Source organism: Macaca nemestrina, chromosome 6, assembly GCF_043159975.1.
Source record: "Macaca nemestrina isolate mMacNem1 chromosome 6, mMacNem.hap1, whole genome shotgun sequence".
Taxonomy (NCBI): domain Eukaryota; kingdom Metazoa; phylum Chordata; class Mammalia; order Primates; family Cercopithecidae; genus Macaca; species Macaca nemestrina.
Window position 1 is genome coordinate 67163899 of NC_092130.1, and position 19579 is coordinate 67183477.

Genomic DNA, 19579 nt, shown 5'->3' on the forward strand with positions numbered 1-19579 from the left:
GAGTTACGATCACTGTCTTCTCTGGGATTGTTTTCATTTTTTCCGTATTTGTCTTTTTTCCCCTGCTTTCTTCATATGTAGTCATCCTTGCTTACCTATCCATATGGATGCATGAAGGATGCATAGCAGCTGACTTAGCTTCCTTCCTGCTTGTGCTCGTCTGCTTATGTTCATCTGCTGCCCCTGTTGGCCTTTCTTTGATTAGGAGTATGGGTTGTGAGCTCTGAAACTGAGGGCGTAGTGTGTCAAAGAGAAGGTTTCACTTTAGGGTGTGTCAAGGTGAAGCAAGCAGGATGGGGAGAGGTTCCCACAATGCCAGAGGGGAGATCCCCACCAGGGTCTGCCAGTCCCTCCTGTCAGATCACTTGCTCCCTTTGGAGAGTAGATGTTTGACTTCAGATTAGGGGTCAGCCCTGCCACCACCCTCATCGGCTGGGGAAAAGGAGGCCATGCTAAGCCACCATCCTGCAGGCAGTTTTGCAGATGTACCCTCCTTTCAGTTTCTATACTTCTAATCTCAGATGCTGCCAACTTCCACCTCTATTCTTGCCTTCCACCTGCATGTGTCCCAAGCTCTGCTGTGGTTTATTATTTCTCAGTATGCTCTCATCTGACCTACAGAAATCTTGAGTCCATTTATGTGCCCCAGTGGTTTGGGATAGGGAGATGTCTTGCTTCTTCATCTAGAAGCCCTGGGGTATTACATATTTTAAAATTTTATTTTTGAGAAATTAATTCTCACATAATAAAAATTCAAAAAGTACAGAAGGCCATGCAGGGGAAAATAAGATTTTCTTGAACCCACTCTCCAGGTTCTCCATTTCCCTTGCAAGAAGCAAATGCTCTTAGTTTCCTGCATATTTGCAGAGAGGTTATGACATGTACATTTAAGAAAAATCATTTTGGTTGTTGTGTTGTAGTATGGACTAGGTTTGGAGTGAGGTAGGAAGAGATAGAAACTGGAGTCTGGGGGTACCATAGCAACTACAGTGGTCTAGACCAGCAGTCCCTAATCTTTTGGCACCAGGGACCAGTTTCCTGGAAGACAGTTTTTCCATGGACCTGAGTGGTGGGGTGGGTGGGGGATTGTTTCAGGATGATTCAAGTGCATTACATTTATTGTGCCCTTTATTTCTGTTATTATTACATTGTAATACATAATGAAATAATTACACAACTCACTACAATACAGAATCAGTGGGAATCCTGAGCTTGTTTTCCTGCAACTAGACTGTCCCAGCTAGGGGTGATGGGAGACAGCGACAGATCATCAGGCATTAGATTCTCATAGGGAACTTGCAACCTAGATCCCTCGCATGCGCAGTTTACAATAGAGTTGTTCATGCTCTGATGAAGGTCTGATGCCACCACTGATCTGATGGAAGGCAGAGCTCAGACAGTGAGTGATGGGGAACAGCTGTAAATCCAGACGAAGCTTCTCTCACTCACCCACCCACCACTCACCTCCTGCTTTGCGGCCTTGTACCAGCTCTGTGGGCCGGGGGGTTGGGGACTCTTGTGGTCTAGGCAATGGGTGAGGCTCTACGCTAAGACAATGGGATGGGAATGAAGGGCCGAGATGCTTGATCAAGATAATTCCACTAAGAAGTAAACAGGACCTAGCCCTGGTTAGGTGTTGGCAGGATGTCAGGGATAAATGGAGGAATAGGGTTGTGGTGAAAAAAAAGCAGGCCTCTCTGTTGATTTTTGTGGGAAAAGGGTGGGGTTTTATTTGATTTAATCTGGTAATTTTACAGAGAATCTGAATGCTTTGATTGTCTCTTTTAAGGTCTTGAAACCTTAATAATTTGCCATCTCTGCTTCCATTCTTCTTCCTTTTGCATGTCCCTTCAGGCCACCAGTGGGTTTCTGAGACTTACAATCTAAAGTAATTTTTGTAGGCGTCGTTGAATATGCATCATTCCCACTTCCTATAGAGGAGAGATATCTAACTGGAAACTCAGCAGCCAAGTACAGCAGCCCATAGGCATGTTTGGGCTCAGTGTTTTGTTTTGTTTTCAACTTGAGTTAATGTTTTTAAAAATTGAGACCTCCCCAAAACTCTGAATTTATCGCCTTTTTTGAGAAGTCAGAAAATCTGGCAAAACTAGAACAGTCCTCCTCACTGTGGTAATGGGGTAAGTATGAGAAGCTTTGAGGGGTCGTACCTTCTCCACTAAGCTACAGCCCCTACCCCTCAGTCCAGATCTATATATGAACTTACCGCTGCCCCCCTGAATCATTTAGTTACCTGCCAGTTCCCTTAGTCCCGTGTTTGTCACCCTGGCTATAGAGATCACACTGCAGGAGATTTCCAACTATCAGAGAAGCTGTCTTTATCTTAAAGTTTATCATAGTACACGTTATGGTGGTATTCCTTTTCCAAGCACAAATGAATAGGAGAAATGGAAACATGAATTCTAACAGTTGAAATCAAATGTAGGCAATACCAACTTTAAAAAAATGCGGACAGTGCTAATTAAAGTTATGGAAGAAAATACTTTTTGGCTTGGCCAGACTGATGTAAATATTTCTGACAATATAGTTAGTATATACGGCATTCACAAAGGTGGTGTTGTGACAATTAGAATTTGTCTGAGGTTTGTAGTCTAAGAGACCGGATGACTTTATTTTCCTGTGAACAGTTACGATGTGCGGAAAAGTGAGGCCAAATAGAACACTTTCGATTGTATTGTTAAAGTAGTACCTTAAGAAACCCCTCTGGATACATTCTCTACCTCTGAAGTCAGTAAGGAAAAGGTATAAATCCTTCGTGTGACCTAGCTGTTACAGAGAACCTTGTCAGGCAAGACAGTTTATTGGAGTGATGTACCCTAAATTTACCTGTTGCGGGGTAACCTGTGTTTTTCTAAGGCTATCCTAGGGAGTTCCATTTGTGTAGGTCGACCTTGGACTGACCCCAAGATTTCCAGTCATCAGAATGTAGGAAGTAGAGGGAGTGGGATTACACATGCTTGGAACTCAGCCCATTAGAAAAAGCCACATGCGTTTTCCAGCACTGGCTGTCTTTGTCTTCAGTTTTGAGTCACTGAATATTTGATCTAAATTCCCCACATCACTTACACAAACAGTTCCATGCACTCCTCAGGAAGCATGTGACATAACTTTGTGATTGATGTCAGGATTCCAATAACAACACAGGATCACAGAAAAGGTCTGGTAACCTGAGTAACTTTTTAAAAACAATTATTTATAAAGGCACATGTCTGTGTGAAGGAACAGATGTCGGGAGGCAGCGTGCTGTGGGAGCAGGCTGCACTGGGATGATGACTCAAGAAACAGAGGTTCTAACCCCAGCTCTGCCTCTGTCATGTTACGTGACCTTCGAGCAAGTTTTTCCTACATCTCCTTTTCCTCTTGTGTAAACTGAGGAGGTTGGACTAAACAATCTTCCAGTTTTCCCGTGTTGGACATTTGAGCAGTCACTTGTTCTCATTATCTTAGCTTTACAGAGTGAGAATCCTAGGGAAGATGCTTCTTGGTGACTCTGTCCTCAGACATGATGGTTGGCCTCCCCTTCCCTGAGATAATGACAGAGTGCCCTGTGTGCCCTGTGTCATTGGTGGGTCTTCACTGACCATCTTCAACTCCTGCTGTTTGCAGTACATCTCAGACACCGTGGGAAGCAAGGCTGGCTTTATGGGGAGACAGGCTTTCCATTTGGGTTTCAGCATGCCATGAAAGTTGTTCCTTTCAGATGTTTCTTATTATTTGGTGGTGGTTCCTGAAATACTGCATTATATTTTTTACCTTCCGTCCACCACTTTTTTGGCTTTTTGGAAACTGTGCATTGGAGTCTGAAGAGGCTATTACCATGGCAAATCTTAGACTCACAGAGAATTGGTTAAGTAGATGGTGAAACCAAAGGCTTGGGGGTAGAGGGTGATACCAGAGTAAGGAGCAGTGGATAAGGGGGCCTGAAGGCCAGCTTCATCTGTCTGATAAATTTGTCCTGCCCTTGTCCTGGGTGAGCAGGTTTGAAAGTGAGATGAAGCACACTGCTTTGCCTAGCTCTGCTTTCTGCCCTGAAACCCAACAGTGGCAGGTGGGGTTTTATATACCCCAAACACACAGAGATACAGAGACAGACAGATTTACCTGCTTATTTTTGGGAGTGAGCCAAGAGGAAAGGAGAGAAGAGGCACAGGAGAGGAAATGTTAATAACTAATGGAACAGCAGCTGAGCAGAGGCTGGAATTAATGGGATCAGAATGTAGGTAGAGGGCATATGTTTGGCAGACATAAAAGGAAATCTTGTCTCCACAGAAAGCTGTGAAGGAAAAGAGTGAGTAGCATGTAGCTTGCACAATGCAGAGATATAAGGAATTGTTTTTCTTCTGACTTCATCTCAGTAAAGTTGGGAAGTCTCACTGTCCTCATCCCTCTGCTGACCCCCTGAGCTTTCTGTGTTTTATTTGGTTCTGAGCAGATCTTAATACTGTTGTGATTGGCATCTTTAAAGGAGAATGGTTTTTATAGAGTAAACAACAGGGACTCCGTTTTCTTCCACATCCGCTCACCCTTCCGTTTCTGGATCCACAACAGTGTGGTGTCCAATCAGTTGTTTAGAGAGAGAGAGACAGAGAGAGAGAGAGAGGGCTGGATGCGGTGGCTCATGCCTATAATCCCAGCACTTTGGGAGGCTGAGGCGGGCAGATCACGAGGTCAGGAGTTCGAGACCAGCCTGACCAACATGGTGAAATCCCGTCTCTACTAAAAATACAAAAATTAGCCAGGCATGGTGGTGCACACCTGTAACCCGCAGGAGAATCACTTGAACCCGGGAGGCAGAGACAGCAGTAAGTGGAGGCTGCAGTGAGCTGAGATCACGCCACTGCACTCCAGCCTGGGTGACACAGTAAGACTCTGTCTCAAAAAGGAAAAAAAGAAAAAAGAGAGAATGAGAGCACATGCAGCATGTGCACTGAGAACCAGAGAACATTGTTCTGTCCTGTTTCTGCTGAGGGGAATCTTTTTATATCAAAACCCTATCGTTACCCTGGGATAGGAAGGTGGAAATAGCTTTGCTACTCAAGACCCTTCTTGGTGAATGTGTTGGACCGACCAGACTTAAACTATGTCTCTTGGCATTTAGAAGGTCAACCCGGGCCGGGCACGGTGGCTCAAGCCTGTAATCTCAGCACTTTGGGAGGTGGAGACGGGCGGATCACGAGGTCAGGAGATCGGGACCATCTTGGCTAACATGGTGAAACCCCCGTCTCTACTAAAATATACAAAAAAACTAGCCGGGCGAGGTGGCTGGCACCTGTAGTCCCAGCTACACAGGAGGCTGAGGCAGGAGAATGGCGTAAACCCGGGAGGCGGAGCTTGCAGTGAGCTGAGATCCGGCCACTGCACTCCAGCCTGGGCGACAGAGCGAGACTCCCTCTCAAAAAAAAAAAAAAAAAAAAAATAGAAGGTCAACTGGGGTTTCAACACTAAGGAAATCTGGGAAGCAGCCAATTTCATATACTCTTCATATACAGGTTGAGTATTCCATATCTAAAATGCTTGGGAACAGAGGTGTTTTGGATTTTGGATTTGGATTTTCAAAGCTGGGATGCTTAACCTGTATCGACTTTACTCAGATATAAAATTTATTTTTATAGTTACTGAGGCAATGAAGTGACAGTAACATAAAACTGAGCATAGCACCTGCTTTGATGCCCATGATCTAATAACCCCATCCAGTGTGTTTTTCTGTGTTCTGTTACTTTGATTCCTTGGGCATTTAATACTGTACTAAATTGTAAAGCTCCCTCCTGTCTTTCTTTAATGTGTGTTCTTTTTTTTTTTTTTTTAATAGATACAGGGTCTCACTCTGACACCTAGGCTGGAGTGCAGTGGCACAATTATAGCTCACTCTAACCTGGAACTCCTGGGCTCAAGTAGTCCTCCCACCTCAGCCTGGAGTAACCAGGATATACGCTGCCTTTATTCTTAACTTCCTTTTGAGGCTTTTCCTTCTCTGCCCCCTTCCCTGACTTCTGCTTCTTCCAGCTCCCTAACTATGAAGTGTGCCCCCGGCTGAGATCTGGGACTGCTTGAATGTCTCATTCACCCTCAAGGTTAGGCTCTTGGTTTTGGGCGACTCTCAACACTGTGCTTCCTGATGGCTTTCCAGGACTTTAGTTCAGCATCTGACTTCTAAATGGCTGTTGGATATATCTTCGTAGGTGACCATACACTCCCCTGCTGCCATCTACTATCCCTCCCTCTGGTTATGGTGACACCATTCTCCCATACATCTCTACTTGAAGATTGAAAGTCTTGATTGCTCCACATCCAATAGATGGCCAAATCCCATTTACCTTTCCTTTAGGATGTCCTTTCTTACATCCATTTGTCCCTCTGTGGACCAGTCCCCGTCACCTCATTCCTGAACTGCTGAGTCTCCTCTCAGTTTCCCTGCCTCCAGCCTTTCTTCAGTCTGCCTTGTACTGCATTTCCGGAGTGATCCTTAAGATGCTGCCTTGTATATACCACTTTTATTTCCACTAAAACTTCTATGTGAAGAAATTTCTACCAGTAGAAATCTTTAGTAACTATCTAGAAAAGAGTCTCAATTCCTTAGCTTGCCATTGAAAGCATTCTGTAGTTTTCCTCCTTTCTTCTCATTACTCTTCACTTAGTTTTCTGTTGACTTAAATGTATCATGAGCCATCATTCCAAGGTCTACCTTTGTGTGCTGGGGGTGCGACTGTTCTCCCATCTCCCTCCCTCTCTTAACATGGTCTTTACCTGTGTGGTCTACTCTTCCCACTGAACGCACCTGTCTTCACAAAGCTTTTGTCAGTTGCCCCTTGATGAAACCCTCTCTTCTGGATTCCTGTAGGATTTTTTGCTAATCATATTATCACTTATGTTTTCAAGTATAAGCCCTACCTTCCTCCGTATTTGTAAACTGCTCCAGGGCAGGGGTCATGTCTTAAGACTTTACCTTTCCAGTGTCCAGTACCTTCCTTTGTCATAAACTATTTGAGGACTAAGGTGAAAGAGCAGAATATGAAATGGACCAAACAGTGGACAGAGTGAAGAAAGCCTCTGGAAGTCGCAGAGAGCCTTGCCAAGACTCCAGATCTCTCCCAGCCTCAGTTTTTGCCTCCTGCTTAAATATAAAGGGGGCTGGTCTGTGACCTCAGAATCTGTTTCTCAGTCCTAAACCTAATGTTATGTGAATGACTCCAGTGACTGGATTCAGAAACACTGCATTGCAGTCCTCTCCCCTTCCCTGTTGTGATGATTAAACAAGGAGAGTAGAGTGGTTTACAGAAGTAACACATAATTTAACGAAGACAATAAAAAGTTCACAAGATAAAGTAGGATTTTTTCCCTAACCACAATCACAGAAAGTGATGAGACAACTTTCAAGAAAAAAGCCGACAGCTGGAGACAAAAGACAGTGTCTCCTCCTGGGATTCATTTACTTGGCTCTCAGCCTCTGTCAGTATCCAAAATAGGATTCACTGCTGTTTTCCATTCCTCCAGCATTCACCAAAGCAGTCACTTGGCCTTCCTATTTTCCTAAAAGTTAAGCCTTTCCTTCTCTCCTACACGCCTCCTCTCCCTAGAAACGTGGCTGAATTTCCTCCCTTAAGTTTCACAATGTAACATCACTTCCCCTCTTTTTGTGGGGTAAACGTTTCCCCTTTACTTCCCTCTTCCTCTAAATCAAGATGAGACTTCATGAGAAATTGCTTTCAAAAAGATGAACTTTTCAGCTTATCAGTTTAAAAAGTAAATATTTCAGTGGGTAGGGATCTGATTGTATTGAACCGGTGATTACAGATTATTCCACAAGCAAGTGGAAACATATTTTAACTGTCTCCAGAACCCTGAAATGTCTAGAATCTGACTTGTTTTGGAGTCTTGAAATTCTGGCTAAAGGCTCTTTTCCTTCCATGGTTTATCAAATTCTCTGCTAGTAAGCCATCTTTTATAACTAAATCTGAATGTCTCTCTTTTCTACCAAGACTTTATTCTTTTTTGTTCCCCGTCTTCCCCTCGGGAAATATTTTTGGCAGGGGCCTTATCTCAAAAGGCTTTATAACAAGATCTTTTTCTGAAACCTCTGAAGTAATACTGTTCTCCTTGGCCTCGGTGTCATGAGAAGCCCAGACTTCCAGACACTTTCTGATCCCATTAGATGTTGATTACATTGTTGGCCCTTACTCCTGGTGACTTTTTTCCTTTCAAAGTGGCAGTTGTTGTGATTGAATGGGTTTTAAATTGTCACAGTATGAGTTCTTTATGGCTAGGATTCCTTTGGATTTTCCATCATTTGTGGGGAGGGGATGAATAACGGAGAAAATGAAAATATGAGGCTTTGTCAGACATTTATTACTGAAACTGAGAAGCCTTATATTCTCTAGGAAGTTTACCAGGGTAGTAGCACAGTTTCAAAATTAATCACCAGGAGTTTTGTTTCTCACAGTGGATTCCAAACCTACTATTATCCGGTGGCACACCTCTTCTTGGCCTTATGTCCTTGGTTGCTTCAAGGACATAAGGCTTGGTTGTGGCAAGGACGGAATTCTACTTTGCGTGCCCTTTTCCCTGACCAGTTAGGTTGTTGATGGCTTGTGGAGATATTTAAAATGTTTCATTGGGTTAAAAAAAAACAGGTGACTTGGAGAACACAAAAAGAGGACATAAGAGATCTCTTTGGTTTGTCGCTCAAGGTTGGGTTGAACCTTAATGGGAAAACGGTATTACTTTTTTTTTGAGATGGAGTTTCGTTCTTGTTGTTCAGGCTGGAGTACAGTGGTGTGATCTCAGCTCACTGCAACTTCCACCTCCCGGGTTCAAGCCGTTGTCCTGCCTCAGCCTCCCGAATAGCTGGGATTACAGTCACATGCCACCATGCCCAGCTAATTTTTTTATTTTTAGTAGAGATGGGGTTTCATCATATTGGTCAGGCTGGTCTCAAACTTCTGACTTCAGGTGATCTGCCTGCCTCAGCCTCCCAAAGTGCTGGGATGTGCTTTCCAGAAGCAAAAGCTACCCAAATGATTTAATATGGCACTTCTGTGGAATTTTTACCCCACAATGGCTAATCAATATTAATTTTCTCATACTTGCAGACAATATTGCTCCCTGAACAACAATGGAGAAGCTCAGATTTTATTTGACAAATTTGGTATAGTAGATTTTTACTTTATATATATTTGGGGAGTGTTGTGCTTATACAAATATATAGATCTGGTGCTTGGAGGATAGTAGTAAAGTGAAATGTTTTCTTAATTACTTTAGGGAAGCAACTCTTCCTATTGTTTAGCTGTCTTTACTTCTAGCCTGCAAGAGCCGAAATCAGTAAACTTACCAGGTGAAACCAGTTTTCTAGTGGAAGCGTAGATATGGACTTGCATTAATTTTGTTTCCTTCCATTTGGAGTTTGACATTTCATCTCTCAGGCTAAGTAAATTTCAATCATGAGAGACTCCTGGTAACCAAATGTTGTATTTAGAAATGTTATTTAAAGCTGTTATTTTTTATTTTTAGAGCTGGAACGTCTAAAGTTTCATAATGTATAGGCTAAACTTCAGAACACGTGTTAAACACATTCTCGTTCTAATTCTAGAGATTATATAGAGTATTACATAATTTGGAGTATTTTCTCCCTTTGCTCAAAGTGTTAGCTATTGGAAGATCAAAATATATTTTTCCCCGTAGGCTTTAATTTGTAAACCTACTTGTAGGTTATTTAACTGTATTTATTTTACAGATCTACATTTCATAAAAATATGGATGATCATTCCTTGTGTTGTTAGAAGTATATCAGTAATTGAGGCCAACAATTACATCCACATTACGTATGCTATTTGGGGGTGAGAGAGGCATGTTCCCATTTACAAATTTGTTTATTAGAGAAGCCGGATCTGTTAGAATCAATTATGTAGATTTAGACAATTTTGATATTTCCATGTACGCTGTCGAAAGACACATCTTAACCAGATTTGTGTGTGTTGTGACTTTGCCCGCAGTGTAGAAGTGGATCCTGTCATCTGTTTACTGTTGGTGGGTATTGAACTATATTGATGTTCCAATCCATTGCATGGCTCCATGAACAAAATTTGAATCTGGCTCAAGCTGAGTGTTGGATGGGTGGCAGAAGCAGAGGAAGGGTGTTAGTAGAGTCTGAAGCAAGGAAAGAGAGAGGGAAATGCTAGGTGTGGTAAGAACTGCCATGTTGTCGCTTGGCTGGAGCATCGGGCAAACGGAGGGCAGTCCTGAGAGGTGTGTCCCAGAGACATGAGCCCGTCCTCAAGGCCTGAGCTCCTGGCTGGGAGTTGGCTAACTTTGTTCAGGAGGCAAAGGGAGCCAATGACAGGTTTTAAACAGAAAGGAGGATAAACACACTAGGCATGGCCAGCACCTTTGAATTGTTTTCCAGAAACCAAGGTTTGGCCTGGCTTCCAACATTTGGCAGAATGAAACTTTGGAGAAGGAAAGGAACAGTGGAGGCCCATGGCTCAGATTACATGCTTTCATTTAATACCTTTTTTTCTTTCAGTCAAAGCCTGTAGTAACTGAAGTCTGTGGTCTTCATACCACAGAGCTCTCTGTTCTTTAGGGAAGATGGTCAAGGTGAGAGACAGTGGTCCTGTACATGTGAAGGGTTAGGCAGAGACCTGGAGTTATAGGATTATAGGATACTCACAATTGGTATCCTATAGCTGCTGAAGCTTTGTTGCCCTGTGAGTTAGTAATTGTTTCTTTGAATAAAATAGTCTTGTCTTTACCTTCCATTTGTATGTGCTGATGATTCATTACCAGAAGAGGGCTGATGTAGCTACTTCTAGATCATGCCAGTACATGATACCATTCCATTAAAAAAAAAAAAAAAAAGAAAAAGAAAAGGAAAAAGAAAAACATGCTTAATAGCCATTTTTAGACCTGGGCTAAAAAGCTAAAAATGTTGATCGTAAGATAATAGGCAGAAAGCATAGTTGTTCGTTTCAGAATTCATTTGACCACTACACTGGATATTTTGGTTTAAACTTCTTAAACTAAGTAGTTCAAGAGAAACAGAATTTCCCTCCATGGCATCTCATTGTGAATTGCATTTGCCTGATGATCTCGCTCTCACTGGGGAGAGGAAACTCTCGCCACCACTGGCTCCTATAACCCAGGTTGTCCTGGTCTTCCCTGACTGACTCCTGTTACTTTTGGTAAAGTCACAGCTTTGCTTTCTCGATTTCCACAGCACAGAGTTTTCTGTTCCTTTTGGTGAGAAGGAAGGGAATGGCTTTCTGAAGTACCCGAGATGGGAAGAACACAGTTCTCTGTTGTGCATGGTCTTGAACTGTGTCCATCTGGTTACCCCCGTGTGGTCATGTTCCTTGTTCATTACCCCCTTGAAGTACAATGCTCTGGGCACTCTGCCTCTCCTGCTGTTGTCTAAGAAGGCATTCGTTTTTTTCATTGATGAGTCATTGAACATATAGGAAACCCAGATTCTTGAGTTTTTTTTTTTTTAAATAAAAAACTGTAATAATTAACTCTTACTAATTCATATCTGTTTTGCATAGTTGTTTTTAAATGTGAATATAAGACTTAATTTTTGTTCCAATTAATTTTGTCCTTAATGTGAATCTTTTCAGATTCTCTTTGGATGGGGTTCTGGTTCGCTCAGCTTCTATACTGGCTGTTCCTCCTCCTAAAGTGGTGTCATCTAGAAGTTTGAGAACTATACCATTGACATACTTATCAATCAAGTGAATATACTAGAATGAATGCCTTGTAATGTATCACTGAGGGCTTTTTCTCCAAGTTTAGTCTTTAAGCCTGACTATTACTCTCCTGACACACATGAACTCAAATGGTATTCTGGAAGAATTTAATATCTTGCTTAAGTCCAGAATATTTCAAATGAATCTGGGTATACCTTGCAATATTGGCCTACTGCCAAAGATGGCTATGATGTGGGATTAGGTTAGCACCAGTAAGGAGTTAGAAGCAATGAAAAACAGTGTGGTTTATGAGAAGGAGGGTTTTCATTTTATACCGCTGTTTGATTTGGTTATTCTCTATTCTGTTGAATTAGTTCCTTGAATATATGACCATCTGTTTTTTTCCTAAAAGAATGTAAAAAATCTGATTTGAAGCTCTATGGGAATAACTGGATTAGCCAACAGGTGGACTTTGGAGCCAGGTGTTTGTCAGCCTGAATGTCTGTGCAGTTTTTCCAGAGAAGACTTGTCTACTTTGGAGATGTTGGCCTGGCTTCCAACATTTGGCAGAATGAAACTTTGGAGAACGAAAGGAACAGTGGAGGCCTGTGGCTCAGATGACATGCTTTCATGTAATACCTTTTTTTTTCCTTTCAGTCAAAGCCTGTGGTAACTGAGGTCTGTGGTCTTCATACCACAGAGTTCTCTGTTCTTTAGGGAAGGTGGTCAAGGTGAGAGACAGTAGTCCTGTACGTGTGAAGGGTTAAGACAGAGACCTGGAGGTCTAGTCTCTCTCTAAATAAACTTACAACTAGTTTCTCAAGTTTCCAGCCTCATGTCTCACTCCTGTTTTTTGTGGTACACAGTCTCTCCAAACTTGAGCCTCTCTGGGTTTCTGTGAGAGTAAATTATTTTTCTTGTTATCTCCTCTGTAGGGTCTTTAGGCTATAGCAGAGTTGAGGAAGTTAAATTGGGCATCATTCTGTCTACTTTGTCTTTCCAAAATTTGTTGAAATCGCTCCTCTGCTGTCTTTCCTCCTATTCTCTTGCCCTTAGCTATTTAATTTTTATTTTATTTGCTATCATTTTAGTCATTCTTGGAAAGGAAAGGTGAGAAGTATGTAGTCAATCTGCTACATTTAACCAGAGGCCTATATTATATTATACTCCTAAGAAAAGACTGCAAGTTAGTTGAGTTTCTGTACAGTTTAGAGCAATATGTCATATAGCTGAAAGCTTATTACTATGAAACTAAAGCTATTTCTAAATGACCTATAATGACACACTGACATTACTCAGTTTCTGATTCGACTAATTTATCAGACATCCAGAGGATCTGGTGGTTGTTCCTTGTGTGGGAGCTGCATGATGTCCTGGAGGAGCAGTGTTGTGGAATGGGGCAAGGGTGTCCTCTCACCTGACTCTATGATGCTCTGAGTCAAATTACTCCCCTCGCCTAGTACCCAGCTCCTTATTTTGTGAATAAGGGTCTGGTCCTCAAGGTATTCTCAGCTTCTCTGGTCCTGAGGCTGTGCCTTCTGGAGCACAGATTCTGGTGGACTCTAATGCAGACCTCCATCCACTCCTCAACAGCATGGTACATTAACTGGGTGATTTAAATGGCCCAGTTGGCTCTTTGAGGATAGGAAAAAAGATGAGAAATCCTGTTACAGTTGTCATTAGACTCTTGAAGGAAGGGAAATGTAATATTAGAGCAACCTCCATTGAAACCATCCTCGCTGTAAATAGTGTCACTCATGTATTAAAGAAGACATATCAGAGGAAGGGGAGTGGGTTCAGTGGAGTCAAGCTACGTATATAGATATCATGAATCATGCGATCGACTTATGTCCTGTTCAGCTGAAAGATGTAAACATAGCTAGTCTCAAGGCCTAAAAACAGATTCCACACCTGTCTTAAGCAGGTCAATTCAATATGGTCTGAGTTCTAGGTTTATTTCAGTGGAAAGTTTAGAAATGGACTTCAAATTAGTTTAAATAATAATATTAGCTCATGTAAGTCCGGGAGTGACTTACCCGTGGCTAGATCCTGAGGCCTGGGTATATTTAGGCCTCACTCTCTTACCATCTTTTAATTGGGTCAAGTTCTCAACCCCTAGCCAACTACTGTGCTGGGGAGAAGGGTATCCTGACTGTCCTTCCCTATGCAGCCACACAGAAGGGAGAGGAGTGGTGGAATGGGAGAGACTGACATGACAGCTTTCTGCCACCCTCTACTCTATATGTGGAAAGTATAATCACTTGTGAAGATTTAATTTGCAGAATAGGAGACCAGAAAAGAGTAGGAAATTTGGACTTTTCGAAAAGGCAGAAGCCACTAGAGGATACAAATCATACAATGAGTGACCAGATGAGATTTGTATCTGAGGCTTAACCTGAGATCTGTGTGGAGACTCCGTCACCTTAAATTGAGTTGGAAATAGAAAACCAGGTAATGATGAGAAACTGACAGGACCTGGCCCAGAACCAGGAATCTGTCTTCCGCCATGTTTGGATTTCACCCAAAAAGGAGTTGCCAGTTCGCCGTGGGAAATCTGACAAATGAGAAACGTGTATATAAAAGTGAGTGTATGTACCATAGTTGCCTAAAATAAGCACCCTAGGCTTAGACTCCATCCACAGAAGCCGTTTCTCAATGAAGTGTTTGCCACAAATGGGCTGCACTTCGAAGTCTCAGAACTCGAGTCCTGTTCATCATCTGGACATTCCTATGGAGATCCTTCCTAGTTATGGCTGAGCCCACATCCTCTTCTCTGGGATCATGGTCCCAGAGATCCACAAATGGATTTCAGCAAGTGGATTGAATGGATTTCACTCAAACCCCTTAAAAATGTGTGAGGACAAGGTCTGTTCCACTTACCAGGTTCAGAGGGTGCTAAACTGAAGGCGTTTGAGAACTCTGCTGCATGAGAGGACCCCCTGAAGAAAGGGAGTACCCTGCTTCCTCTCAGAGCTGCCCTTTTGGGATGCCAAACTCCTGTTACCCAATGTATCTCCGAAAGAGACCCACAGTATAATGGATGTTTGCATGGCAGATTTATTCCTGGGGCTGTCCCTGCTGAAACATGGAACGTGTTTTTCTAAAGAGATCTTGTTATCAATATGGCAACAAATGAAAGTAATGCTGATGTTATTGTTTCAACTAACGGTGTCCAAACTTCTCTATTTAAATAAAGTTTCAGTTTTAACAGCTTGAATCTCCAATTTATGTATATTTACAAATTAAATACTTTTAGTACTGTATTAATGTTATATATCCTAAAAAGCAGAAACAAACTAGACATTAAAGGATAAGATGTAAAAAAACATATACAGGAATATTCTCTTCACATTTCAATGAATTGTCATAGTTACCTCATCTTTTAAACCCTTTGTTACTTCAGTTTAAATCCAGGGATTAAATAGATGTTGCAGAGTAGGTTGGAAATATGTACCCCCTTCTTGTAACTGCTTCTTTGGAAATTATGTTTTAAGTTCTAAACAACCATTTTACAAAAATTGGAAATGCAATTTTGTTAAAAATTTGAGACCATTAGTCTTTTTCTCCTGCCATATTGGATCACCTTGATAGTCGAAGCAAACCATGGTAAGAATGGAATTGCAGTCTTCCCAATCCCACACCCACTGGCATGTGGGAGGATGAAACTAATCCAATGTGCTGACATTTTTTTCTAATCTCTGGTCTCTTTGTTTATACTATGAACTCAGCATTAATAGCCTTCATTTTTGAATTGTATACAACCAAACAACAAAACCTTAAATTTGGGGAAAATCTGTAAGCAAAATTGGGTGTGTCGTAAAGCACCAGGATTTTTTTGTTTTTTTGTTTTAAAAGCTTTATTGAAGAGTCTTTTCAGGAGAGAGAGTGAAATGCGGGACTTGCTTTCTTCTGGGTTATCTGTCACGTATAATTGCCAAATAGGAAATAGGAGAAAAGACTGGAATGAAATATACAAAATTCTACCATTAGTTGTGGATAGTGATGTTTTAGGTGACTTTTCCCCTTCATTTCTCAGTTTTTAGTGAAATAATTGCTTTGTTTAAAAACCAGGAAAAAAAGTTTCCAAATATTACTGCCTTTCTGAAAAGTGCCAGAAGCTCATCAGTTTGATTTAATGTCTATTTCAGCAGTGGTGCCTCTACCCGCAATGCCTGGTAATTTTTGCGCCTGAGTTTAAGTGACTGTGTGGTTGCATGCATTTTGCTGTGAGTGCTACTTATGCCATGAGGGAAGCCAGATATAGCTGCATTCTTGATGTCTGTCTGATATCAGTCTTGCAGCCAGAAATTTTTGAGGTCTTTTTGCTGAAGGAGAGAAAATCCACAAAGCATACTTCCTCCACCTCTGTTTCCCTACTTCAGTTTTTTCCCTCCCCAGCTCCCCAAACCATACGCATTCATGGAAATTATTTTTCTGCTGTCACTGGAAAATAATACAATTCTGATACTTCAGGCATGAGATGACTGATTGTTTTTCAGTGCTCTTGCCTTAGACAAAATTAAATCACCAGCAGTGTGTCGCCAACACACATCAAAGCTCTTGTCTATCTGGGTTCTGTGAGAGCCTTGCAAGTTTCTGATCAGTCAGAAATTATTGTGGAGCTGAGACTAATGAATGAGGAAGTTCCCTTTTATTTTTCAGATATAATTTCTCTTGTAGCCCATGTGTGTGCTTGTGCTTTCTCTGAAATACAACTGGCCCGTTTTCCCCTGGCCTGTGTTTCCTCCCAGTGCCTTGGTGACTGCTGTCATTTTAATACAAGTAACCCTTCTTGGCAGAAATAAGATTAGGTAATTTTCTGACCTTCTAATCCCAGAGGCACCAATTCTCCTGGTTTGCCATTTTGGTTTTATGTTTTTCTATAAAAATATTTTTGAACATTAAATGAGTAGTGGAAGCAGTTGGCAGTTGCTTTTCATGGAACACATTTATTTCCACATATCAATGAAAATACCCAAGTCATATTAAAATATTTTTGTGCTACCGAACTCAGAAATTTTTGTGGTATTAGCCTTAAGCATAATGGCCCAAAATGTACTCATTAAAAAGTAGAAATAAAATGTTCACGTTTTTGCCTCAGTGATCTCGGTAGTATATTTATACCAATTAAATATTTAACTTACATATAAACCATATTCTATGGTTCCTCTTAAGAAGCAAGATACTTAGTGGACTGTATACGCCATGATTTATTCCCTGAAGGTGTATACATTTCCAAGTTTCCTTTGAACAGGCAAATTCAGTCAATTAGCAAGTATTTAATGAATTCCCCAAGGACTTCCAGTGGATCAGGAGCCCTGTTGCCACTTTCCTTCTCAATTTTTTCAACTTGACAGAGTGAAAACTGATGTTCAGAGTCTGATTTCTTTCAGTATATTCATTGTAGCTTTATGTTTTTAAAACTTCATGATAAATTCAGTCAAGGAAGAAAGGAGTGGGAATACGCTCCTGACCCAGTCTCCCAGCGAAGCCACCCACCAAGTGTAGCCACACCGCCTGTCCCCCTGAACAAACACCCGATCAGTTTGAGGAGGGAGGTGCCTTAGTTCTCCTCTAGAGCTGTGTATTCTTCTGGGTTTCCATCTGCTCTCCCCTAACCTAGGTGTTCAGCTTAATAATTTATTGTACCTCAGAGTGACTCACTTGGAAATTGTGATATTAATCGTTGGCAACACTAACAGTGAAGATAAACATTATAATGGCACTTGATTATATGCCTGGACTCATTGTAAGTATTTTATAATTAATAATCTAATGAATCTTCAACTACCGCAACAACCCTAGACATAATTATCCCCATTTTCCAGATAAGGAAGTGGAGACACAGAAAAAAATTAAGTAACATGTCCAGAATCAAATAGCTAGTAAGTAATACAACTGAGATTTAGTCATGGGAGTGTGGTTCCAAGAGCCCATGCTCTTATCCTCTGTACTGCCTCCCTCTGGGCCTGGAAAGCTTTTCTGCCACCAGCATTTCTAGGATTTATTGAAATTTGCATTCCACATTCTTGGTGTCCTTGGTTTATGCAGCAAATGCAGCAATAGTATTTCAAACCTACATTCAAGCATACCTCACCTTTCAGCTGCCATCTCACACTGTCTTGGGAGTGTGGCTCATTGTGCAGATCAGAGAACCCTTAAAAGGGGATCTTGCAGCCAGCATTTTTACCTGTGATAGAATTTACTCTTCAAAGGCACCTAAGGAGCCCGACCTGAACATGAGGAAATCTGACCTACCTAGGTTAGGAGACCAAGTAAATGATAGTGGGAACATCACCAATGCTGCCTCAATCATCTGGACTCTCTCAAACTTTAGCAGACCCTGACTGAATTTTAACAGCTACCAAGATCAGGTTAAGGAGGCAGAATAGATACATGTTCAGACTCAGTTCTTTGTGTTCTCCAGAGTTGGAGCTGCAGAACTGGGCATAACATTGAAATGAAAGAATACCCCCTCAAAATGATTTGTTTCCTGGAGGAATGTAAAGTGGGGAAAGTCTCTTTACTGAAACGATTTCTCCGCAGGAGAAATGGTGCCCAGTCCAGAAATCTTTTTTACACCTTAAATAAAGGAGTACTTCTCCAAGCCCTGAATCTCCTTGTGTAGTTTTGTCATGAAGGGACATGAGCCAGGAGAGAGTTGCCCAGCACTGTGCCCTCAAATGGCGGGATTGTTAAATCCACACACCATTTTATTTGTGTTTCCCCACTCCGTTCCTGTATGCATGATAGAGTTGGATCTTTTTCATTCCCAAGTACTAAATTCCACTTAAATTGATGTTTTCCTCTGAGGATTATTCACCTTTCTCTTGTTTAGTGGAGTGAAGAAACTAATGCACTTGCATAATCGAATCAGATGTAAAAATTATTTGGAAATTCCTTTTGAGAAGTAATATGGAATCTATGTGTGTTTGGTTATTGGAATCTAAGGTAACAAAGAGGCTAGTGTTTTCATTTAGAGAAAAATTCCTCTTTGATTCATTTTTCAAGTGTATTGAAGTCAGACTTTTGAAGAACTCAGAATATGAAGTGAAAAGGATGAGGAGAGTTTATGGTGTTCTCTGAATTGATTTTTTTTTTTTTAAAAAAAGCCCATTTTTATTGTGGAGCAGTTTAAAGTTTTATATGGCACCTTTCACCTTGGGCAGCTTTAGGAACAGAATCGGCTCACTCATGAACGATTCCAGAAAGTCTGCTGGGCACAGCCTAGGAAAAGCAGAACTTACAAGGAGCATTTTAGGAGCATCGTTGGTAATCACATGCTCTTGGAAGTTTGCCAGAAGACTGAGGTTACCACCTGAATTTCTGGCAGCGAGCTCAAGAATCCTAATTGGATCAAGCCTTGGTTTTATCTTCTTTCATAAGGTATTTATGTCTGTTTCATGTATCTTTGGGCTGAATTGCCAGAACCCAAGAGTTCATAATTAGACAAGAAACCTGCCACTGCTTTTAGTAGCTTGTGTTCTATTTGTCATCTGCATATCCGGGGCCTTTGAAGAAGTATGGTATTACGCACAAGGCTGGGTGGAGCATTGAGTTTCCTTGAGGAAACGGGCAGGAAGAAGAGTCCCATTTTAACTCTAGTTGTTTTCTATATATAATATCTGCACTCAACAGATATTCTCTGTTTTTCTGTCTTTTTAAAGGGAAGTTGGAAACTATGGGTAGAGATAGAGACCTTTTTTGAGGGATTTGGGTTTAGTAAAAAGCCTGTCTAGGAGGTCTTCCCTGGCATGCAGAAGCATAGGAAGATGCTGCAGTGTGCTCCTCTACTATGATCTGATGCAGAGTTGCCACTTCTAGTCACACTCCACAAAGGAAGAACGTGGTAAGGCTAATTGCATTTTCTTTTTGAAGTGTTTCTC

The 19579-nt window shown here is 41.5% G+C and overlaps 1 protein-coding gene across 3 annotated transcripts in view; it reads left to right on the forward strand.

Annotated features, from left to right (window-relative positions):
• LOC105499974 (MCC regulator of WNT signaling pathway) overlaps positions 1 to 19579 on the forward strand; it is a 480351-nt gene that overhangs the window by 246326 nt on the left and 214446 nt on the right. The window contains exon 1 of one of the 3 annotated variants that reach the window (XM_024787157.2): positions 11545 to 19542. The exons of the other annotated variants lie outside the window; for them this stretch is intronic. The gene's annotated coding sequence lies outside the window, so the exon portion shown is untranslated. Of the gene's footprint in view, positions 1 to 11544; positions 19543 to 19579 lie in introns of those variants that run through there. 3 annotated transcript variants of the gene reach the window in all.